General features: G+C 41.8%; 2 protein-coding genes across 2 annotated transcripts in view; one reads left to right on the top strand and one right to left on the bottom strand.

Moving 5' to 3' along the window:
- The window catches only part of AVEN (apoptosis and caspase activation inhibitor), a 131718-nt gene that overhangs the window by 77470 nt on the left and 31453 nt on the right, over positions 1-22795 (bottom strand). The gene's annotated exons all lie outside the window — the stretch shown is intronic.
- The window catches only part of CHRM5 (cholinergic receptor muscarinic 5), a 53119-nt gene continuing 44989 nt past the window's right edge, over positions 14666-22795 (top strand). Inside the window, exon 1 of the mRNA XM_084776330.1 lies at positions 14666-15572. The gene's annotated coding sequence lies outside the window, so the exon portion shown is untranslated. The remainder of the gene's footprint in view (positions 15573-22795) is intronic.

The raw sequence follows: 22795 nt of genomic DNA on the forward strand, positions 1-22795 counted from the left end.
ACTGGAAGCAAGCCCCCAGTAAAATGTTTCCTATTATAAGAGTTGCCATGGTCATGGTATCTCTTTACAGCAATAGAAGAGTGACTAAGATCCATCCCTCAGGAGTTTCTCCAAGGTTCCTTCTCTCCCGGTGACTAACCAACAGCCTCTCAACACTATTCGTCCTACAGGAATTTCTCAAGAGTCTCACTTACCTTATGGCACTAAGTTCAAACAGCCCATCTCTAGGCCGTCCCCAACTGTCTCTGGTGGCCCCCAACTCCTCTGCCATGCCTTTCCCTACCCCAACTTTCCCCATTTCTACTATACACTCAAAGACTGAATACTTCTTAAACTCCACAAGAACTTCTATCCTCCAGTAGTCCTACACATCTCCATGTTTAGATCTGCTCTTTGCTTTAAAAAAAAAAAGAGTAAAAAAGTAAAATAAAAATAAATCTTGGTTCTTTCTCTGAAGACACTGTCCAATATACCAAAGAAATCCAACACATGCCCATACAATATAACTTTTCAAGAATTGCTTTCTCTTCTACAACAGAAAAGAAAAACTGGATATGGGGCTCAGCACTGCCATTTCCTGGTGGACTTCACACCCAAAATCCTAACAAGTATCCTACAGGTAATCTTACTAACCCTGGGTGGACTATCTGCCTGGGTCTGCCGCCTTGGCACACATGGTTCATTTCCTAATCTGCCTGATCCAGAGTACAGAAAACAAACAAACAAACCAACAAAACCTCCCTCAAGACTGAAAATTATGATAAAATCCAGGAAGTCATTCAAAGGAAACCCAGCAGCCTTTGTGACCTAATTCAAAGAAGCACCTCTTAAACACACCAATTTGAGTCCCCACACAGAAGCAGGAGAGTACTGGTTACTTATCACCCAGACTTCTTCAGATGATAAGAAAAGGCTCAGAAAGCAGGATGACCTTCAAACCCTCAAAGAGACCGTATTAAAATGGCCTTTGGGGTCTTTAACAACAGAAGAATAATCAAAACAGCTAAAGTGAAAATGAGATCAGGCAAAGCAGTCACAGCCAGATGGACTCTTTCCCCACTAACAACAGAGAGCTGCTGGGCCTTCTACAAATGTGCTAAGGGGGATGCTGAGCCAGAAACTATGCACACTCTTGTACCTAGTAAGACCTTTTCCAGATCTTTTCAGGGCATTTTGAAAAGCAGACTGCTCTGAAACCTGTGGGAGGGGAGCAGACAAGCACTCTCAACCCTAGCTCAGAGCTCATGTAATGGTGACCCTCTTTGGCTTTTGTAGCCCAGGTAGGGGCATCAGCTACACCTTGATACCTATCTGGTTCCCTCCCTAAGCTGCCAAACTTGTAGCACATAGCAGCCTTGAGATGGGGCATGACAATAGGATTAGCTTCCTAAATTAGGGCTTCTTGCCTGTTAAACTCACCTGCCAAACCACCTCCTCTTTAAACTCAGAGACTACTCACCATTTAAATTCAAAGGACTTCCCTTCCTTTGTAAATATGAAGGTAAGGAATTTCCCTCATTATTTGGGGCGCTATGGATCTATTCCAGCCTTCCCCAGTACCACTAGCTAAAGGCTATTTCATCTGAAATCCATCTTAGGGCATCCCTCAATTGCACCCAGAAAGATTATTATTTGAAACATTGTCCAGAAGATGCATGACAAAAAAGAAAACCCAAAGCATGCCTCAAGTACACACACAGCCCCCAAGTATCGCAACATCAGTGTTGGAAAATTAAGATCTTTCCAACTGCTTCCAAGTCATATACATTCAAGGCTTTTGAAATAAGCAATAGATCAGCCATCCATGCCAACATCTTCCCAATCATTAAGCTTTGTATCTAGAGAGACATCAAAAGGGCCACTGTGAAGTACAAAGTAACTCTGTATCTTTTTTTTTAATATTTACTTATTATGTATACAATGTTGCATCTGCATGTACAACTGCAGGCCAGAAGAGGGCACTAGATCTCATTGTAGATGGCTGTGAGCCACCATGTGGTTGCTGGGAATTGAACTCAGGACCTGTGGAAGAGCAGCGGCCAGTGCTCTTAACCTCTGAGCCCATAGTTCTGTACCTTGCTCCCTGGAGTACAAAGCATCTTGGACAGGGCCTGCTGGTTAGAGTTCCGTACAAACGATGCCTACTTCTCAGACAGCACAAAGAACACCACTTACCCACTTCATAGCACTTGTTGTTTTTACTGTTATTTTTTAATAAATTTCAGAACCTCACCTGTCAGAAAAACACTAAAAGGTCTATGTTGGTCAGTACCTTTATTACTCTACTATATATTCCTTTCTGCTTAAGCTTTTGCCTAAGTGACTCAAACTGGACACAGAAATAATCCAAGGGGGGGCATGGGGGGAAACACTCTAGATAGCAACCAAATTGTGAGAAGTAAAAATGTAAATCAAGTTTTCTTTTTAGTTTGAGCATATAATTAGGTTCTTTGTCAGGAATGTGGACAGACAAGAATCTCATTAAATATTTGCTGACCTGTTCACCCCTAGTGTTTAAATCTGAAGGCATAATATGCAGTGTTTAGGATGCTGATGTCCTGGAGCACAGAGCATCTCTGGTGGTCATCTGATCTAGCCTTTTCTTTCAACTCTAAATGAGTCTAAATATGATGGTGACTTCACTTCAACAACAGGTATATCTTATAATTCCAAGCTTAAAATGAACCATAGAGCAGAAATAATGGAAAGGAGTAAAAAAAAAAAAAAAAAAATAAGGAGGGAATAATGAAAGAAGTATTATTTTAAATTTCATGTGCTATTTGCTAGCCCCACCCCACCCCCACCCTTCTGAAGGCTGACTTTGCTTTCTGACCTCCAGCTCTGTTCCCAACCTGAACCTCCCCCTTCCCCAACACCCAGCACTGTATCCTCTCCAGCTCGGTGTCCCATCAAACTTCCTCGCCAGGCCACAGAGGAAGAGGACGCAGGTAGTACAGATATAGGCTGAGGTCAGATGTTAGGGGAGGAGTGCTCCCCTTTCTGAGGACTAGGGGAGGGAGGGTGGGATTGGGAGGTGACAAGGGAGGGGGCTACAACTGGGATATAAAGTGAACAAATTAAAAAAAAAAACCTTTTAACTTCCTGACTTCTGTCAGACTATTAACAGAAAGCAGATTTTTTTTTCCTTTTTGACAGTGAGCAGTTTGAGTATCTTTTCATGGTATTTAGGAACTATTTGCATTTTATTTTCTGTGAAGAATCTACCCAAAAGCCTTTGTCATTTGTTTAATTAATTGTTTACTAACATGAAGCCTTGTAATATAAGCCAGGCTGGCCCAAATACACCAAACTCCACAAGAACCTGAGGCTTTTCAGAGCACAAAAGAATCCCAGGCAGAATCAATCAACTCCATCGGGGTCTTGCGCCTGTCATTTGGGCCTCGCTCTGCAGGCCCTTAGTACCACCACATTCCAGTGCAACTACAAATTTGGAGTGGGCAGAGAAGTCAAAGCTGTGCCAGGAGTACTATGTTGGTGGATTTGTGCTCCTGCCTTTTCTTTGGTTGGTCAACATTTTCTGGTTCTTCAGAGAGCAACAGCCCACACAGAGCAGAGCCAAAGCAAAGGCTATGCTTGGTGCTCAACTGTGGGCTTCCTCTTTTGGGTGACTGTTAACACTGCCTGGATCACCATCTTGCAGATCTACTGGCCCCTCTGGGGTGCTCCTGGGGACTACCTCTCCCTCACTAGTCCTCTGGGCACTCCCTAACAACTTCTGAAGCTGTGATCTGTTCTTTCTTCCAGGATGGGCTTCTCTGCTCTAAACTTTTTCTCAAACCCTGAAGACTGTTTCCCATTTCCTATCTGCCCCCAACAAAGGACCCTAACTTTAAAAAAAAAATCACAAGTGATCCTCCTGCCTCAGCCTCCAGAATACTCATCAGTGTGTCCAAAGTCAGCTCTCCAGGAGAAAGGATACAAGTCCCTGCACTGTCACCACACACCCACCCACAGAACCCTCCTCTCAGTCTGGTCATGGTAAGTTTAATTTTTATACAACCAAATTTAATGTCTTTTCTGTGATGTTTTCACTGTGGGTCACATTTTAAAACACTTTGCCCATTCTGACATTATAAAAGAGTTTGAGTGTGGTTTGTTTTTGTTTTACACTGAACTTTTTGACACAGGTAGAATTAACCTTTATATAAGCTCCAGTCTGAATGATCCTTCTTTCCCTACGTGGCAACTCCCCCTAGGCCAATCCCAATCATTTGAAATGATCTGTTTCTGTTTTTAGACTTTTTGCTCTGGTCCTCTGATGCTTAGGATTTCTGAGGAAAGTTATTTTCAGATAAACTAAGGTTTAAAGTAGTTTAGACTGAAAGTGCTACTTTCTGCATTCTTAAATTGTAAGGGCTTGCTGCCTTGCTTCTCCGTCCACCACAGGTCTTTCTTCTTTGACAAAAGCCCTTCAGTCTGGTCAGTACTTAGGCTCCTCACTGCAGTGAGGGAAAATTTAATCACAGTGAAACTCTTCATATTGCTACCACTATGGGAAATAATTTGGGGGTAATTATAAAATTAAGCATAAGTCCACCCTATGACCCAGCAATTCTGTTCCTAGGTATTTTATTCAAGAGAAGTGAACTATTTCATATGAGGACTTGTGTATCGAGGCTCTGGGAGTTTTATAACATCCCAAAACTGAACCTAAAACAAATGTCTGACAATACTGTGCTGGGTGAATCTCAGAATCCGTGTATTATATAGGAAAGTCCAGACCAAAGTGTAGTCTAATTCCAGCTGAATATAGCACATACAGCAACAGTTCTCAACCTGTGGGTCAACCCCCATGGGGGTCACATATCAGCTATCCTGCACATCAGATGTTTACATTATGATTCGTAACAACAGCAAGTTACGGTTATGAAGTAGCAATGAAGTAATTTTATGATTGGGGGTCACCACAACATGAGGAACTGTATTAAAGGGTCACAGCATTAGGAAGGCTGAGAACCACTGATACACAGGAATCTGCCAGACCCCAGAACCATGATTGCCTAGAGAAGGTATCTATTGAAATTAAAAGTGAGATTAAGGATCAATCGTGGAGGGTAGGGAGGAGCATTTCAAAATTAAGTTTAGCAGATCTGATGATTGATGTATGGAGCTGGTGAGGGGCCGTGGTGAATAAGGGGAGGAAGCGGGAGCTGGGGAGGTTCTTTTATTATTTTATGTGCATGTGTGCCTGTGTGGATGTCTTTGTACCATGTGCTTGTAGGAAGCCTCACAAGTCAGAAGAGGGCAACAGATCTACTGGAACTTGGGTTACAGATGGTTATGAGCTGCCGTGTGGGTGCTGGGACTAGACAGAACCTGGGGCCTCTGCTCTCTTAACTGATGAGCCATGTCTCCAGCCCCTGAAGTTTTTTCTTACTCAAGCTTCCAGGTAGATAATTTTTCTATTTATCAAGGTAAAGAGAACAGATTTTTAAAAGAGAGATTTGAGTTATAATATTTTTAAAATATATTCCAAAATTGAAATTCAGTTTCCACATAAGGTGTGAAGACCTTCAGTGACTGGCACATGCTGTCAGTTTATGTATGAATGTGTGTATAATCTGTACAAACAGGTCAAAGAACAGAGGCTCTCAACCTTTAGGCAGTGTGAGAACACCTGATGGCCCGAGAAGCTGTCTGTTACTGTGTACACGCCCCCAGTTTCAGTGCTGGTGAACTGAGTGGGGCTGGGGATTCCTGTTTCTAACTTAGTTCCCAGGCGCTGCTGGTTCTGACGACACACTTAGGAAATATCACCTTGTTCTAGAAAGGTCCAGGCCATTCACCTGGTCTACAAAAAAAGCATCTTTTTGTCTTCGAATTTTCTGTCTAAATTGCTAAAGCTATTTTCTATCACATGAAAATGCTAAAATTCATCTTGCTATTTAAATTTCTAGCTCCCTCAAGCACCTTAATGGAGCACCCAAAACCTCTGGTGATTATAGCAACAAAATGGTCTACTGTAGGAAGCCAAAGACAAAAAGCTGAATGCCCCACTCTCTAGCAGACAGACTCCAGCTTCAGGGAGGTTCACACAGTGGCTTGGGATGCCTTCTATAAACAATTAAAGCTTAACTCCCAAAGGTCCCTGGTGCCTCACTCCAAATAGACAGTCTTGGGGAGGACAAGTGGCATTGTAAAATTCACTGCCTTGGGATAATAAGCTGCCCCTCTTGGACTCTATCCATAATGACCCAAGAGACAAAGTCAGACAAAAGGACACTCTGTCTGTCTGTCTGTCTGTCTGTCTGTCTGTCTGTCTATCTGTCTATCTTTCTCTCTCTCTCTCTCTCTCTCTCTCTCTCTCTCTCTCTCTCTCTCTCTCTCTCTCACACACACACACACACACACACACAGCTGCCTCTCACATATCCAGTTCTCTGAGAATTTGCCCATCATATTTCTATCCACAGTGTCTATTCTTGATTAAACTTTATATCAGTGCTAGCCTGGTTAGCACTTGTTCACCCATGCCACAGGCTCATTCTCCCAGCATATGTAATTCCTTCAGACCTAATGCTGCACTGACACCAGCCACGTCACATTTTCCTAATATGTCAAAGTTGTTCTCATGTACTGCCCTTCATTTATACCCCATCTTATGTCTTTAAAACAAAGGTATCAAAGAAAGAAAGAAAGAAAGAAAGAAAAAGAAAAAATAAATAAAACAAAAAAGGATGTGATGGGGCACCCCTTTAATCCCAGCACTCGGGAGGCAGAGGCACAGGCAGGGGGATCGCTGTGCATTCAAGACCAGCCTGGTCTACAAAGCGAGTCTAGGACAGTAAAGGCCAACACAGAAAGACCCTGTCTTGAAAAACCAAAGAAAAACAACAACAACAAAAAAGAAGATATGCAAATCCCAACAAGTCATGCCATCCTGGGATAGAAGTAGAGATCAAAGTGATGGTGAGCAGATGCTGCTGCGTTCCAGTGTTGCCTGCTTCTCAGGCTGGGGATCGCTGTATTGCTACCAGGTGAGCTGTTCTTAGAGCACCCTGCCCTCCAGAGCCTTCACTTGACTTCCTCGTGTGAAAAGGAAAGACCTGCCCAGAAAGGGCGGTTTCTGTCAACAACAACATCCTCACAGGTTTTTGACCCCTTTGTGGAAAGTTAGGCGTCTGCAGCAGGTAATCCTGACAATAACATACACTGGGGAGAAATGACAACCTCTAAAAAGGTGCTAGGCTGGACAGATCTGTAACCAAGTGAAACTGGATCCATAGGGCTTACTTTGTGCACACATGGGCACATGTGCACAAAAAGAAAACAAATGACAACAAACGTGGGGGGAAACCTTCTACAGTTTGCTTTCCTGTTGTTGTGACAAAACACTGAGCAACTATCTTGGAGGGAAGGAATTTATTTCTCTTACATGTCTATGGCACAATCTGTCACTGAGGAAAATCAGGGAAGGAACTCAGACAGGAACTTGAGGTTACAGTGGAAGAACATTGTTTACTGACTTGCTCGGCCCTTTCCTATACATCCTAGGACCACTTACCCAAGGGTGGCACCAGTCATAGTGGGCTGGACCCTCCCATCACTAAGAAAATGCCCCACTGACATGCCCACTGGCCAGTCTGATGTAAGCACTCCTCAGTTGAGGTTCCCTCCTCCCAGCTGATGCAAACTAACCAGCACAAATGAAGAACCTTCAGACACAGGCGGTGGAGAGAACAGTGGTACCGTCACTATAGAAGTCAGTGGAAGTGAGAGCTCCTAAAAATAGAGCCACAGAAGGCAGCTATCACACGCTGGGGTTATATCCTAAGGACTCTCTGTCAGCACACCACACAGATAGTCTTACAATCATGTTTTTTTTTTTTACTGCACTGTTCACAATAGCCAGGAAGTGGACTGATTGAGATGAATTACCAACAGGTGAATGGCTGAAGAAAATATGGTACAAGTACATAATAGAATTTTATTTAGTCCATAAAGAAAAATGAAATCAAAATATTTATAGGAAAAATGGATGGAGCTAGAGATCATTGTTAAGCAAAATAATCCAAACTTAAAACAGGCAAACACTGCACGATCTCTCATATATGTGGACTGTAAACATAAAGTTGTGGGGCGGGAAGAGAGTCCTGAATTGGGAAGACTGTATCTTAGGGGAAGGAGAAAAGATGAGAGATTAATAGAATACATGAGACAAAAAAAAAAAAAGGAGGAAAAAAATAGAAGGAGAGAGGTAGGGGACCAACAAAAGGTGGGCAGAGGGGCTCAGGTGGGCCTGAGAGTGGGAGATGAATAAGATATTAAGTTAAATGAAATGTATGTATGAAAATGTTGTAACGAAACCCATTACTTTATATGTGAACAACAGGTTTACAAAATAAACCACTGAACATCAGCTTCGGCCTTTTACTACTTACATTATATTCTTTATATTTCTGTGAATTATATCATCTACTAATGAGAAATATATTCACAAAAGCACAATGCTAGACACTAACTGATGGACCTGTCTCTACATGGGAGTGGGTGATGGTTTTGGACATTTAACCGACTGCAAGTCAAATCAGTGGATGAATGGAATTTTTTTCATATCTGTGAATGTGATGCTGAATTTTAAAACCCTGAAAAGGACACAACCTTACCACAGCAGCAAACGTGCCACCCTCATCAGGTTGTTATGGCAACTGCACTACTTGGGCTGAGAAGAGGGGCTGGATGTTTGTGTCAGAGAGAGATTTTGTTGCAGACAGCCATTAGAAATACTAAAAGACGTTTACATATAAGTCTCAGAACATGAAAAGGCCCCCAGGATATTTCTCCTCTCCTCATTAACAAGTCTTTTGGTGTTGCCACTGTTCAGGTCTTGCGTAGGAAGCCATATTGTTGAGGTATCATGGGTGTAATTTCTAGGAGTCACAATCTGTCAAGAAGGAAAATTAACCAATGCCCCTACCCAGCTGGGACACCTATGAACCACAGTGACCAGCCTGGCAAGGTATCCCGAGAGGCTCAAGAGCAGTCATAACCAACAGCCGTCTAATCATCCACGGTCAGCTAGCCAAGGCTGGTGAGGGTCTGGAGTTTAGAGAACTTACTGTCACCATTTCACTAGACTCGTATTATTCCTAGCTGCATTTAAAGCCTGACCTTATAACCAGAGATTAATGCAGTTCTTACTTTGAGTCAAAAAAGCTCCTTTTTGCAGCAAAGACCATTATAGAAAACCACGATTGGTCAAAATGCAGAGATCAACTAGTCATTGGATGCTGAGCCCCAGTGGACACATTCACAACAAAACTTCTAGACTTAAATAAATCTCAAGGGCAGAAAGACTGTGAAACCCAGAAGACCAAGAAGTCTGCTGATTTCTTTTGGGGGTTTTTTTTTGGGGGGGGGGGTTCAAGACAGGGTTTCTCTGTGTAGCCTTAGCTGTCCTGGACTTACTTTGTAGACCAGGCTGGCCTCGAACTCACAGAAATTCGCCTGCCTCTGCCTCCCAAGTGCTGGGATTAAAGGCGTACACCACCACCGCCCAGCTCGTCTGCTGATTTCTTAATGTAGCACAAGACTCAGAGAGATCCTATAAAAAACATATTAAGTCACCAAGTCCCCACAGTGAAGCATTACTGTAACCCCTCATCCCCACTTCTTTCTGCATACTCTCTGAATTATGATTGTTTCTACTTACTCATGATAACACTAAAGTGTCCATATCTCTCCTCTATCCAAGTTATCCCTAATGGCTTTATGTAAAACAACCAAATCTTAGAGCTAGTCTCTCTCATTTATTCTTCAAATAATTCACAAACCTTATTAAATGAAAAATGTCCCAACTCCTGAAAGATCGTCAATGTTGCTCTGAGGTCCATACCTACAGGAATCACTTCCATGTGTCATCACGTTTTTCACATGTATACATTACATAATTTTCTGAATCATATCAAACCTGTTGAGCTCCAGTGTTTACTGTGTGAAATGGGGGAAGAAACTAAATTTTCTCTGTAGTGCTTTGCAGAACTGACTGTTAATTTTGTTCCAGTGTAACAAAGATAACCGCTGGCATCTAGCAAACACTTGCCCCCTACATGATAGTCATTGTACTCAGTGCTTTTCAAGGTCACTCAGAGTACTTTGAAAAGCACACTACCTTGAGACACTATCCTATTGCAAAGACTGTGAAACCAGAGGTTCAAGTGGGACAAAGACCCAAAGAAGAAATTCTCTAGAATAAAGCAGAAAACCTCTATAAGACCTACTCACAGAGGGTGTGAGGGTGTGCGTGCGTGCGTGTGTGTGTATGTGTGTGCCAGAAAGCATCCCAACAGCCACGCACAGAGAACAGCTAGCTCCTGGCTGATAAAGGGCAGAGTCTCAGCTCAGGAAGCCAGGAGTAACCTCACTCTGATTGAGGAGCTATAGAGTATCCAAGGACCTCTGACAGATCTGCAAATGTCAAGGACCTAGCAATCAGGACACAAAGTACATGCTGCAGTTGGGGTCCTACACGGTCCTAGGAACATGTCCCTACTAGGGAAGAGACCTCACTTTTTTTTAAAGCTATATTCAGGCCACAGTACGGTTCTGGAACATAATGAACACCTCATAAATCTTTAATGGGCAATCTCAGTAACCAATGTCTCCATTCTGAATGGAGCATATCCGTTCTGTCTACTACGCTGTGTAATCAGAGCTTCCTCAAGTGTGGTCTGGAGACCTCTAGTGGTTGTCTGCAGATCACTGAAGGGAAAGGTTAAAGACAGGTGGAAGCCTGGAGCAGTGAAACAAGATGCAGTGTTAGATAGGGGGATACTGAAAAAAGTTTAGAAATGTTTCTGAAATCTGCATTTGAAGATAAAAATACTCTCAATTTATTCAGCTATGATTCCATAGGAGGAATCCAATTGTTTCCTAATGGTCAACTTCATTGTAAGGATCACATATCCTAATAGCAGCATGTTCACTTTTTAAATTTTTTAACTGAAAGATGAATGCCTAGCTCCATAGTTAAAGTACTTGCCAAACAAGTGTGAAGACTGGAATTCAGATCCCTAGATGATACATTATGTGAGGTGGTTTTAGCAGCTACCTGTAATTCCAGCACTTAAGGCATTCCCAAAGAGATCTGGCTGGCTGAACTAACAATATTGGCAAGCTCTGGGTTCAGCTGAGAGATCTTGCCTCCATGAACCATGTGGGGAACTACCAAGGAAAACACCTGGTAGTAACTTTGGGTCTCCGTATGCACATTCACACAAATTCATGTACACCCATACACATAAGTGTGCAACACAGGCAAACACAAATATATAACAGGTGTGCACACACCATAACACACATTTATGAGAAAGAAAAAGAAAAAATATCTATGTGTAGCATTTTAGAATATACTGCTATTTGAGAAACCATGAAGGAACATAGTTGAAAAACAAACAAATAAACGCCAGGCAGTGGTAGTGCACACCTTTAATCTGAGCACTGGAGAGGCAGAGGCCAGCCTGATCTACAGAATGAGTTCCAACACAGCCAGGACTACACAGAGAAACCCTGTTTTCTTGTTTTTCAAGAAAAACAAACCAAACAAACAAAATCAAAACAATTAGCAGTCTTCTATAAATTCAAAACATAAAAGAGAGAAAGAAACCATCCCCTCTCTTTAAATTCACCTCATCTTCTTAGTCAACGCTCAAGACCTTCTACAGCTCATCTGGGATCTCAGAGAAACATCACAGCTCGTTTTCTAGAGTGTTGGTCATGCTGGAGAAGAGCTGCTGTTTACAATGATAAGTGGGTATCTGGTGCATCAGAAACACTCTTCACTCCCAGTAAGGAGCGGAAGGGGCTGGCTAGACTCTGAAGCCACCATATTGATCATACACAGGCCACCATCTTCCAAGTTGGGAAGACAACAGTGCACACTGGAGAAAGCAGAAGGAAATGTAGCTTTCTAGAAACAAGATCAATACCAGGTATGCTTTGATAGTCAACCTGACAGGATTTAGAATCACCGTGGAAACAAGTCTCTGAGCATGTATATAAGGAATAATCTGGGGTAGGAAGACCCACCCTAAATGTAAGTGGTACCCTACCTACTCCATGGACAAGGGTCCCAGGCAGAGTAAAGAGGAGACAGCCTCCTTTGGGGTTGGAACTGTTTAGGTCACCCAAATGAGTCGATGTTTTTCCTCTAACTCAGTTTATAGCCAAGCTACTGGAGGTCATGATTTGAAATAGACCTAAAGGATGAACTCTATTAGTACTGCTCCTATGTAGCCTCTCCTTCCCAACTAGTCACACACACGTCCCCAGCAGAACAAATCCCTTCCTGATGCTGACTGTATGTTATAAAGAAGGATAACTACAGACCACTTAGAAAGAGGAAAGCAGCATTTTGGTTCATCCTTCTGTTTTGACTTAACTATATATAATGGCCACAAGACTACCTTCTGGGTCTTTTTTAAGTGACTGGCACGTGTATAAGTAATAAACACATGCAACCTTTATTTCATAAGACTTAAGAGACACGGCATAACTGAGAACATGTAAAAATGCTACACAGAGCTACTAAGCATGTACACCATAACAAAGAGCGAGGAGCTTGGCAGCGCGCTGCCTGTGATTTATGAGCACCCTGCAGGAGGGGCACTCCATAACTGGAAGCCCTCAGCACTGGCTATAAGCCCAGGGAGGCACAGAAAAACAATTTCCGTCCATGTTCTTTTAATGGTTCCCCATATTTCACCTTCTCATTTCTCATCCACCCAGCTACTTAGGGAGATGAAGTGGGATGAGAGAAGGGAGTGTGGATGAGAATAAACTGCAGCAAAGGAGGTGGGATACACAGCTTTCTTCAGGTTCTTACACAGAGTTCCTGGAAAAGCTAAGCAGACAACCAAATGCCGTTAAGTCGGAGCTGTGTATACACAGGTATAACAATTAAAATTCACAGGGAAGAGCACTAGACAAGAGAAAGGTGTGTGCTACCCTACTCACTGGTTCTCATAAAAACCACAGCCTCACTGGCTAGGTCGTACCTCACAGAGCTCTGTCCCACACCAATGGCAAAGCTTTGGAATATTCATTACAGAAGCATCTAACATGTTTGACAGAAAAAACAAGCAAGTGGTGTTGCTTAGCAGAGACTATATTTGACTGTGTTTACCGAGCCCCACAGAAAAATCTCAAGACAGGACAGAACCCCGAATTCTAGGCAGAGTCAAGACAATCCACAGAATGGAATAGACCAATCCAACAGCTGGGTCTTTTTTAAAAGATTTTTTTTAAAGTTATGTTTATGGGTATCTGTGCATACGTATGTGCACAAGAGTGTGGAGGCACAAGTACAGGTGCACGTGGTGGCCAGAGGTCGTGGATCCTCTAGAGGTGAAGTTACAGTTGGGTGTGAGATGCCCAACATGGGTGCTCAGGTCCTCTGTAAAAGCAATATATAGTCTTAATCACTGAGCCACCTCTCCATGCTCCCAAAATTACAGTTTTTTTAATATTAAATAGGAAAATACTGAGTATTCAGTGTTAAGTAGGAAAGCATCCAAGAAAATACTAGAGATATGTTCGCTTATATACTCATGCTACAATGCTGCATGGAAGGTAATTATGAAATTTAATTTACTTCTTTCTTATACGTAGTTATCATGGCCAGGCTTTAAGTTTCTGATGCTTGACAACTAAGTAGGAAATATACTCTCTGGACTCTCACTTCAGAAGCCCTATGTAAAGAGAGAACTTCTGAGAAACAAGGAATTTCAAGTGGAGTAGCCAGTGGATGACCACAGAGAATTTGCAATGTGTTCATCTGGAAAGGGTTCGTATAGGTTTAAACTATATATAGTGAAGCAGAAAGAAATAAAATGAAATTCCCTCTAAAGTATTTCAATAAAGAGAAAAACATTGGCAGTTATTGAATCAGGGAAATGGGTCTATAGAAGCCTATAGACCTATAGCCTGTAGCCTATAGAAGCCTCTGACCAAGTTTGAAGTTTTCAGTAAGTGAAACATTGTAAAATATCATACTGCCTAGCCATAGTCCTAAAAGGCTCCACCGAGAAGTGGAGGAAAAGGTCCCTGCCAGATTTAACAACTAAAGTACAGAAATTAGTGTGGAGGTGCATGCCTTTATTCCCAGTACTCAGGAAGCAGAGGCAGGCGGATGGCTGTGAGTTCGAGACCAGCCTGGTCTACAAAGCGAGTCTAGGACAGCCAAGGCTACAAAGAAACCCTGTCTCAAAAAACTTTAAAAAAAAAAAAAGTACAAAAATTATGAAACTGGCATTTTCAGATCTATACTTTCTATACAGCTGATCAAAATTTCATGCTGTTTAAGAAAAAACTGGTTGGAGACCATTCATTACATCTTATACCAAGTGATCTGTAATGCTTTCTTCCAAAGCAACAAAATACACGTGCCCAAAAGATGTATAAAAGCACATGCATCTTTTATTTTTAAAAAAAAAAAAAGGAAAACCTTTCACAGTATATGCTTTCCATCTAAGACCTGTTAAAAATTCTCTTTCACTGGAGAAAACTACATGATAACAACACAGCTGGACAGAACCTCTGCAAATACTGCATAACAGAGGTAGAAACCGTTTCCAGCCAAAGGGATAAAACAGGAAAGACGCGCATTCACAAGCCATTCAGGAACCTCATTCCAGAGCCACCTCTTGCTAAGCTTTTTTTTTTTTCTTCCAAAATACGTCATGTAACTGTCTGTCAAAATAACTCTTGCCTAGTCTACCTGCTCTCACACTCCAGAGCTGCAGCCTCTCCTGGATCCCTCCTCAGTGGCAAGCTGCTCAGGAAGCACCTAGTGAACAGGTTCGCCCCTCTGTGCTTTCCTCTCTTCCTGGCAGGGTGCACTGCTGTCCAGCGTCCATCGGGAGGAGTAATTAATGGGTTCATTATGTATGAAAGCGGCATCCCACCACTTGCTTGTCTGATTTGAACGGATCCTATCAGCGCTTCATTCATGTTCAGTGTCTGGGATGTGATAAAGCTGCTCTTCCTTTTGGATTTTCCCCTCACCACTCAAGAAACCAGTGCACTAGAGCGATGTGTTAACAGAAGCACTAGGGGAAGAAAGGAAATTCTTAGCCCCTGCAGACAGGAGGCTGAAGGATGGAAAGTTGTTAAGGAGAAAGCCAAGAGAAGCAGAAGGTGCCACAGAGCGTCCGTGCTTCTGGAACACACAACAATGTTAAAGCAGCGTGATTTGGGAACATTCAAGGCTCTGAATTACAGGTAAACAGAACTTTTCCAGAGGGCGAACATCTTCAGGAGGATTTCTCACTGCTGAGACAGTCAATGAATTTTTAATAAGTTCTGAGCACTGTGGTCAGATCAACAGCTATTATCTGATAAAGCCAAAATTCACCCTTTGATTTCCATGAGCCTATCCGAATGAGTCTTCACCTTGCGGCTACCTGTGCTAACTAATGCCATGGGATTACCGGGCCTCGGAGATGCTGCAGGAAATAAGACACAGGGGTGAAAGGGATCACAGCAAAGTCGAGGAGGTATTTCCAGCATGCGAGCTTACCATTCCTCGCTGAGCTTCAGCCAGCTCCTGCCAGGTAAGATTCAATTCTATAACATTAATTCATAGCTTGGCTGCTGAAATGAATGCTGATACTTAAGTGAGTGAGCCAAGAGATTTGAATTTCATGTGGTTCTCCCTGAAGCTTTATGCAGATTTAACCCTTCCGAGGTAAACACCTGTTAGCCACTCACAATTCTACAATAAAATGGCTTGCAAATCCCATTCATTTTTCACTGAATTTATCTTCATTTCTTAGAATTATAGTTTTATTTAATCACTTGAAAGCAATCTGCATGAGAAGCGTCCAAAACGCTGTCTCTGAGGTAGCCACAGAGGTCTTCACCATGTGTGCCAGGGAACTTGAGGGAAAGGCAGAATTCTCAGGCGCGGCTAGCAACATTTCTGTGTTTTTAAAATGCTCAGTGACTGACTTTAATTCTCAGCAAACCAAAAACCCCTTATCCTGTGATGCCATTCACATTCACACAGAAGGAAACAACCTCTAGTGAACACTTCCAGATGGGGAGATTTGCCCCAAGGACAGCAGGGCTATTTCTGTAGCACAGCAAATGGGACATTTCAGAACGGAACGAACAGAAGTATGGCCCATTCAAGCCTCACAGGTTTTCATTCAAGGCCGATGGTCCAAACTACAAAACGAAAGGACTAGTGAAGCCAGGAAGAACTTTAAAGGGTGGAGTACCGTGCAGAAAGTCTGCAGCACGCAATGCAGAGGGGGTTTCTAAAAAGACTCTCTGTGTAAAAACATCACAGAAAGGAACTGTCAGCCCTCCTTCACCTGGCAACATTTTAATTCCTTCCCTAAAACTTCACTAGTATGAAGCATTGTCATAAGTTCAACTGAAAAGTTAGGTTCAAAAATCTTACCAAAAAACCTAAATCAGTCATATTTCCATTAGCTTGAAAGGGTGGAGATAAGAAAAACAACAAAAGCACACCACACCTAACTACAAAAATTAGCTAATCCAAGAAAAACCATCCAAAGTTGTTATTCTAAAAGCAAATGTGAGCACTGGGTGGGAGCTCCTCAGTACACAGACCACTTGCCTGGCCTAGGCAGGGCCTGGGTCCCATCCAGGCACAAGCTAAAGGGAAGAAGGAAATTGTTTCCATTTCATTGAACTCCCTGTTTTCAGTTTTTAATTCAGATAGTGAGATACACCACCCCTCTTACTCTCTTCAAGACATGGCATGAGTAACCATAAATGCCACATATCTTTTGCATCTGAAGTCACTATAGACTCTCACTTGTCATTTTCCAGCACCGGAGGAAAGCAGTAATTTCAGTACAGATAGTGACTTGACTATCAACTACACAGATGTGTTTCAGAAAAAAGGGGGGGAAAGGCTATAAATTCTAAAGTTTCATTTATGTAACAGCAGAACTAAAATGTTAGCTTTTTGTCTGTTTTTTTCTAACATATGAGATTTACCTAAATCCTTAAAGGTTCTTTTCATCTGTTCACACCTTGCTTTACAGATTGCTTCAAAAATGTATATCAAGTGAAAGATGTCAGATAATGTTTCAAATCATAATTAAATAATTTAATTACCTAGATGAAATGGAGATTTCCAATATTATGCTCATTTTGTTCCCAATAACTGGAAAGGAAAGGGATATAAAATAATGTTCCTGACATTTTATACTTGCTACTATGAGGAAAATTAACACCCCAGCTCTTGGGGACTTTGCTCCCTTCCATAGTTTATCCTCGACAACGGATGGGCAGACAGACACCAAATACCAACTCCCAAGTTAGCCTCTGACAGCAGCAGTCCCACTTTCTCTCTTATCTATAATAATCCATTCAGAAAGCTATGTCAGCATCAGCAACAGTTTCCAAAAAAAAGACATAAAAATTCAGAACAACCTACAATTACCAATGTACTAAAAAGCAAAAAAATGCCATTATCTTTAGCATCTCATGGGTACAAATGGGTAAGCTTCCCCCCCCCCCCCCCCGTTTTACTATTTTTGAGACAGAGTTTCTCTGTGTAGCCTTGGCTGTCCTGGATCTCAGTCTGTGGACCAGGCTGGCCTCAAATCCCAAGATCTGCCTTTCTCTGGGAATGCTGCACCACGCCCAGCAGGTTTAGTTTTTCAGATAGTGGTGTTGGGGTCAGGGGATGGAGTGAGAAAGAAGAACAGAATAAAGAAAGACAGAGACAGAGGTGGAGGCGTAGGCCATACCACATAAATAGAAGTTACAGCAAACCCTGTGGAGTCAGACATCTCCTTCTACCTAAATGTGGGATTGAACTAAGGTTGCCAGGCTACATAGCAAATGCCTTAGCCCACTGACCATCTTGGCGGCCCTATGTAAGGGGTTTTAAAGTGAGTATCTTAAGACTGAGTGCACTCATCGGAATTCTCCCTAGTATCAGTAGATTTAACAATTAATGAGCTTTTGAATATTGGGGAACAGTCAATGATTAACAATTGTTTCTAAGACTCAGTAAGATGTGGGGTAAATGTTTTGGCAATCATCTCTTTCTTAGTGACATCTAGCATCATATATCTTAGATTCGGGCCATTTACGTCATCCACATACTATACAGTTCCTATTTAAACTGTAAGAAAAATAGCTTTATGGTCAAAATGAAGCTCTTCCACTGAGTGTCTCTGGTGTCATACCAGTCTTTAAAATAAAGTCATTTTACCTGACATGACAAACAACAAAAATGCTATTGTTATGTCTGTATGTTAACTAGAAATGTATGTAAAATTCATGCTAATGTATTAGCATTTACCCAATCACGAAGCCTTCTTTTAAATGCTTTAAGTATGTATCTGCTTATGTACATTTGTATAACTTTCTATTTTTTAATTTTCTGAGAGACTTTTCCAATATTCTATAATGGTAGATGCCGTGGTCTGCTTAATTCAGTGTGTACTTCAGAGGGCTCAGCAGAAGTGTGCCGTGAGGCTCATATTCTTTAAGGGGTAACTGAACGTGAGTGAGAAGGTACCTCACCTCGGACGTTCTCCTCCTCTCCACCTTGTTCCTGCTGGGAGAGAATGATCTTTGGTTTGTGACATCACAGTCTATGGCTGAGGAGTTGGCTGATATCAGATGTGATTACACCCTTTCAGAGGAGCTAGGTGCAGAAGAGATGCAAGCACAGTCATTTCCAGTCACACCACTGAGACACCAGGGAGATCTGTGGAAGAAGCTGAATTAGGGAAAGAAAAAATCCTTTCACAGCTTCTGTCACTTTTCAGCATCGACTATGAAGGATAAAAGTACCCACTTCACAGTTTACCCACCTAATAATTTGAAACATCATGGGGCTGTAAAGTTCATGTTACCTAATTTCACAGATGAGGATGAAATGGGAAAGAAGGAAATTCTATTAAGCAAGCAGATATCAGTGGAACAGAGTGAGAAAAGAAAGACTCAGGTGCAGCCAGTATAACTGAAGACATCAATGCTACTCAAAGACTTGAGAAAAGCTGTCAGTATACCCTAAATGGGAGGGACAAGGCCTCTCGGTGAGAGAGTTCCGAGCACATATTCTGAAGTGAGGCGCAGGGTAATTAGTATGTGACATTCAAACTAGTGTAGTAGTATGAGAGCGAGAAGAGGCCTAGTTAACAGCCTCCTAAGAAAACAAGAATTCATTAAGAGAGCATCTCCTTCATTACTAAAAATACTATGTTCTATAAAGTCCTTCAACAGGAATTTGCGAAGAAACAATAAAAATAACTCAGGAATTGTAAGTCAGAGTTCAACAAAGGAAATAAAGACAAAAGCTCCTCTTACAAACATATATACACATATGGACCATCTTCCCTATTTTTATCACCTTGTCTGTAACTACAGCTAGCTTCAAAGGACAAGGCAGACAGAAAATTCCTCTACAGACACAGGTGTGGTTTCCTTTTAGACTAATAGAGCAATTGCCCCAACTCAAAATCCTAGCCATCTATGACAGCCTCCTAGGTTCAGAGTACACACAAATATCCCATCCAAGCAATAACGTCTCCGCACATGACGACAAGGCAAGCTCATCTTTTATGGTTACACCTTCTGCTTGAGATAATAGAACATGAGAAGACTGTGAAAGCATTTAACTGCTCCTAAGGACTGACTAAATTACACTATATTATTGAAGAGTTGTTGCACAATCCTGACATCCTCTACTTGTCACATAACATGAAATATTAGTCAAATAATCCAAGAGTCCAGATCAATCAGAAAATGCTCTGCAGGCCTTGCTATGCAATGCCATGCTGTTGTTGTCTTCGGACCACTTGGGCCTTCCTACTTGTCACTATAGAAACATAACATCGAATTCTGAGCTCTTGAAAGAGCAAAGCAAGGGACGATGTCCAGTTCAGTTACTCCAATGTAAACCTTGAACTTTCTGGAACAAGAACCCAAGGAAGCTGGCTGGTGCACAGCTAAAGTTTTAGTTTGAATCAGGGCACTCCTCTAACAATCTCTCATCTCCTGCACACCATCACAAGGGCAGTTTTCTAGCTGTAGTAATTTTGGGGGAACTTGTAATACCTACAGAAAAGCCATCGTGCCTAAAAACTTCCTTAGCACTTTGATACTGCTTCTGCTATAACACTCTGTTGGGTATCACTGAAAGTGTATGTTTGTCTTGTCTATGAAACTGTATTATTTATTCATGGCTCATTGTCATGAGAATAATTTAATGATCATATTCACTGCTTATTTTCAAGTACGTTCAGACCTAGTTAATCAGTGGCTGAGCTCGATGAGTATAGTATATTCTGCTACAATCTCAAGAACGGGCAGGGAAACAGTGGTCCTAACTACGCTTCAGTCCTTCGCTGGTAACAGGACAAATAGTTCAGTCATAGCGAGGTCTCAGTGTGATGCCTTTCAGAGTACATGTCCTGCAATAAAAGCTATGTAGATGCAGAAGTCATATCCATTAAGGAAGTCATGATATTAGCAAATGAAAAATTACCATAGTATATTTGTCCCTTATATTTCTGTTCTATTTGACATATGGAAATCACATTTTTCCACCCTATGTTGAGATCCAGAACATCCGTAGTCCCAAAGATTTCATTTGGTTTTGTTGTTTAAAAGGTGATTACAGGAAAGTGTGGGCAAACAGTTTGCATAGAAATTGAAGAAATAGAGCTATAGAGAAGGCTGAGCAGTTCAGACCACCTGCTGCTCTTCCAGAGGACCAGGGTTCCATATCCAGCATCCACGTGGTGGATTACAAGTCTCTGCAACTCCAGTTCCTGGTGATCTGACGCCTTCTCCTGGCCTCCTAGGGCTCCAGGTGCAAATGCAGTGCACAGACACAAATGCAGGCAAAATATGCATACATGAAGTGAAATAAAACAAAATACAGAAACTAAAGGGATAGTAAAATCAGCTATCGGATGGTGAGAGCAGAAAAATCTTACATTTCTTTTCCTTTTCCCTTTAACATTTAGACTTTGCTCAAGTACCTAAGTCAAATCTGAGTTTGTGAGCCACAGCATTATTAGAACCTCAGGATTTCACATCAGTTAAGTCTATTCCAACAGTGGTGGTTTCTGTGTAAGTAAGGGCGGTGGCAAAGCCCTGTGCTGTGATGAAACTGAAGGCCAGCAAAAGCTGGTATTGCTACAGAACTCATCCCTGGGTGCTGGGGTAGAGTCAGCTGCAGTAAAGAAGTGATTGGATATGTGGTCTTCACCAAGTCTGTAGTTTAATGTCTGTATACACAGCTCAAGATTTTGAGTTTTGTCATACTGTATTTTAGCAGTTACATTCAAGAAAGATCTTAGATCAAACGTAGATAGGGAAAGCATACAAAACTACATCTTCTGCAATAGAAAAGCTATAGTCTACTATTGGTTTTTGGGTTGTTTTGTTTGGTTGGTTTGGTTTTTTGTTTGTTTGTTTGCCATCTCTCCCCTGTCCTTCCTGGGTACTTCCTAGAGTATATACATTGTCATTGTTCTGCCATCTAGAGGATTCACAAAGGTACTCTCTATTGTATATGGCTTTTATTCCAAACAGATATTGCCTAGGACCAGTGGCCACTTCCTCATATGAGTCCTCTGAATCATTAGTATTTTCCAGCCTAAGAGGACACAGCCTGCAAACCAGCACTGCCAGATGGTTATTCTGTTGCCTCAACAATGATCAAGCAACCAAAACCTAGGATTCAAATGATTACAAGTTTATTTTAGATAGCTATAATTTGGGCTGGATTAAATATGCTTGAAGTAAATAAAATAAAAATCTCAGTAAGTTATAGTCAAGCATAGAAACGAAACAGTGAGCTTTTGCCATAAAATGTTTCAGAACGCAGTATGAGAAATCAAGAGAGAGCGGTTGGAAATTCTGATAAGCAACACCCTTTCAAATACTCTTTCCTTAACATTTTGCCAGTCATTTTATTGTGGGCTCTATAACTTTCCTGACTATGAAGATAGTAAGGCCAAGCCTGAGCACTTAAACCTGAGCGTCAGTGTAACTAAATATTGTAGCACATTATAGTAGATAAAATTAACTTTAAACAGACGTGGGGGGTGGGGGTAATTCCAGTACATAGGAAGCAGAGGCAGCCAGGGCTACATAGTGAGTTCTTGCCTATGCACAGTATCCTGTTTTTGAACCCCAGTACCTGCCGCTACCCCATTAGCAAGGAATGGTGGTCCACACCTGTAAGCCCAGCACAAAGGATATACAAATGGGAAAATAAGAAGTTCAAGGTTACCCTTGGTTGTAAAGCCCAAACCCTTGGGCTATATGAAATACTGTCAAAAAAAAAAAAAAAAAAAAAAACAGAAATCTGACCTCGCAGGCAAAAGAACATTTTGCTTCCTACATTGGCCTACTACTATACGACACTGTGCTCATTTCTGCCCAGCCTTCTCCAGCACTACTCTATTCACTAAGGAGTTGTCATAATTTCAAATATAGTTTCCCTGGCCGAGGAGACAGTTCAATCAGTAAAGTGCTTGCTGGAAAAACTTAATTCAATCCCTACACCCACATTAGCATTTTTTTAAATGCTTGACATGATGGCACTTGCCTGTGAGACACTTGAGGGGGCAACAGAGGACAATCCCTGGGGCTTATTGGCTAGACAGTCTAGTTTAATTGGTGAGCTCCAGCCCACTAAGAGAACCTTTCTCAAAATAAAGCAGTCGACACCCAAGTAACAACACCCTGGGCTGTCCTCTGGCCCCCACATGCATGCATTTATATTGTACATCCACACAAATGCACCTTAACATGTACTTGAACA

Source organism: Acomys minous (genome assembly GCF_964271855.1).
Source record: "Acomys minous genome assembly, chromosome: 3".
Taxonomy (NCBI): domain Eukaryota; kingdom Metazoa; phylum Chordata; class Mammalia; order Rodentia; family Muridae; genus Acomys; species Acomys minous.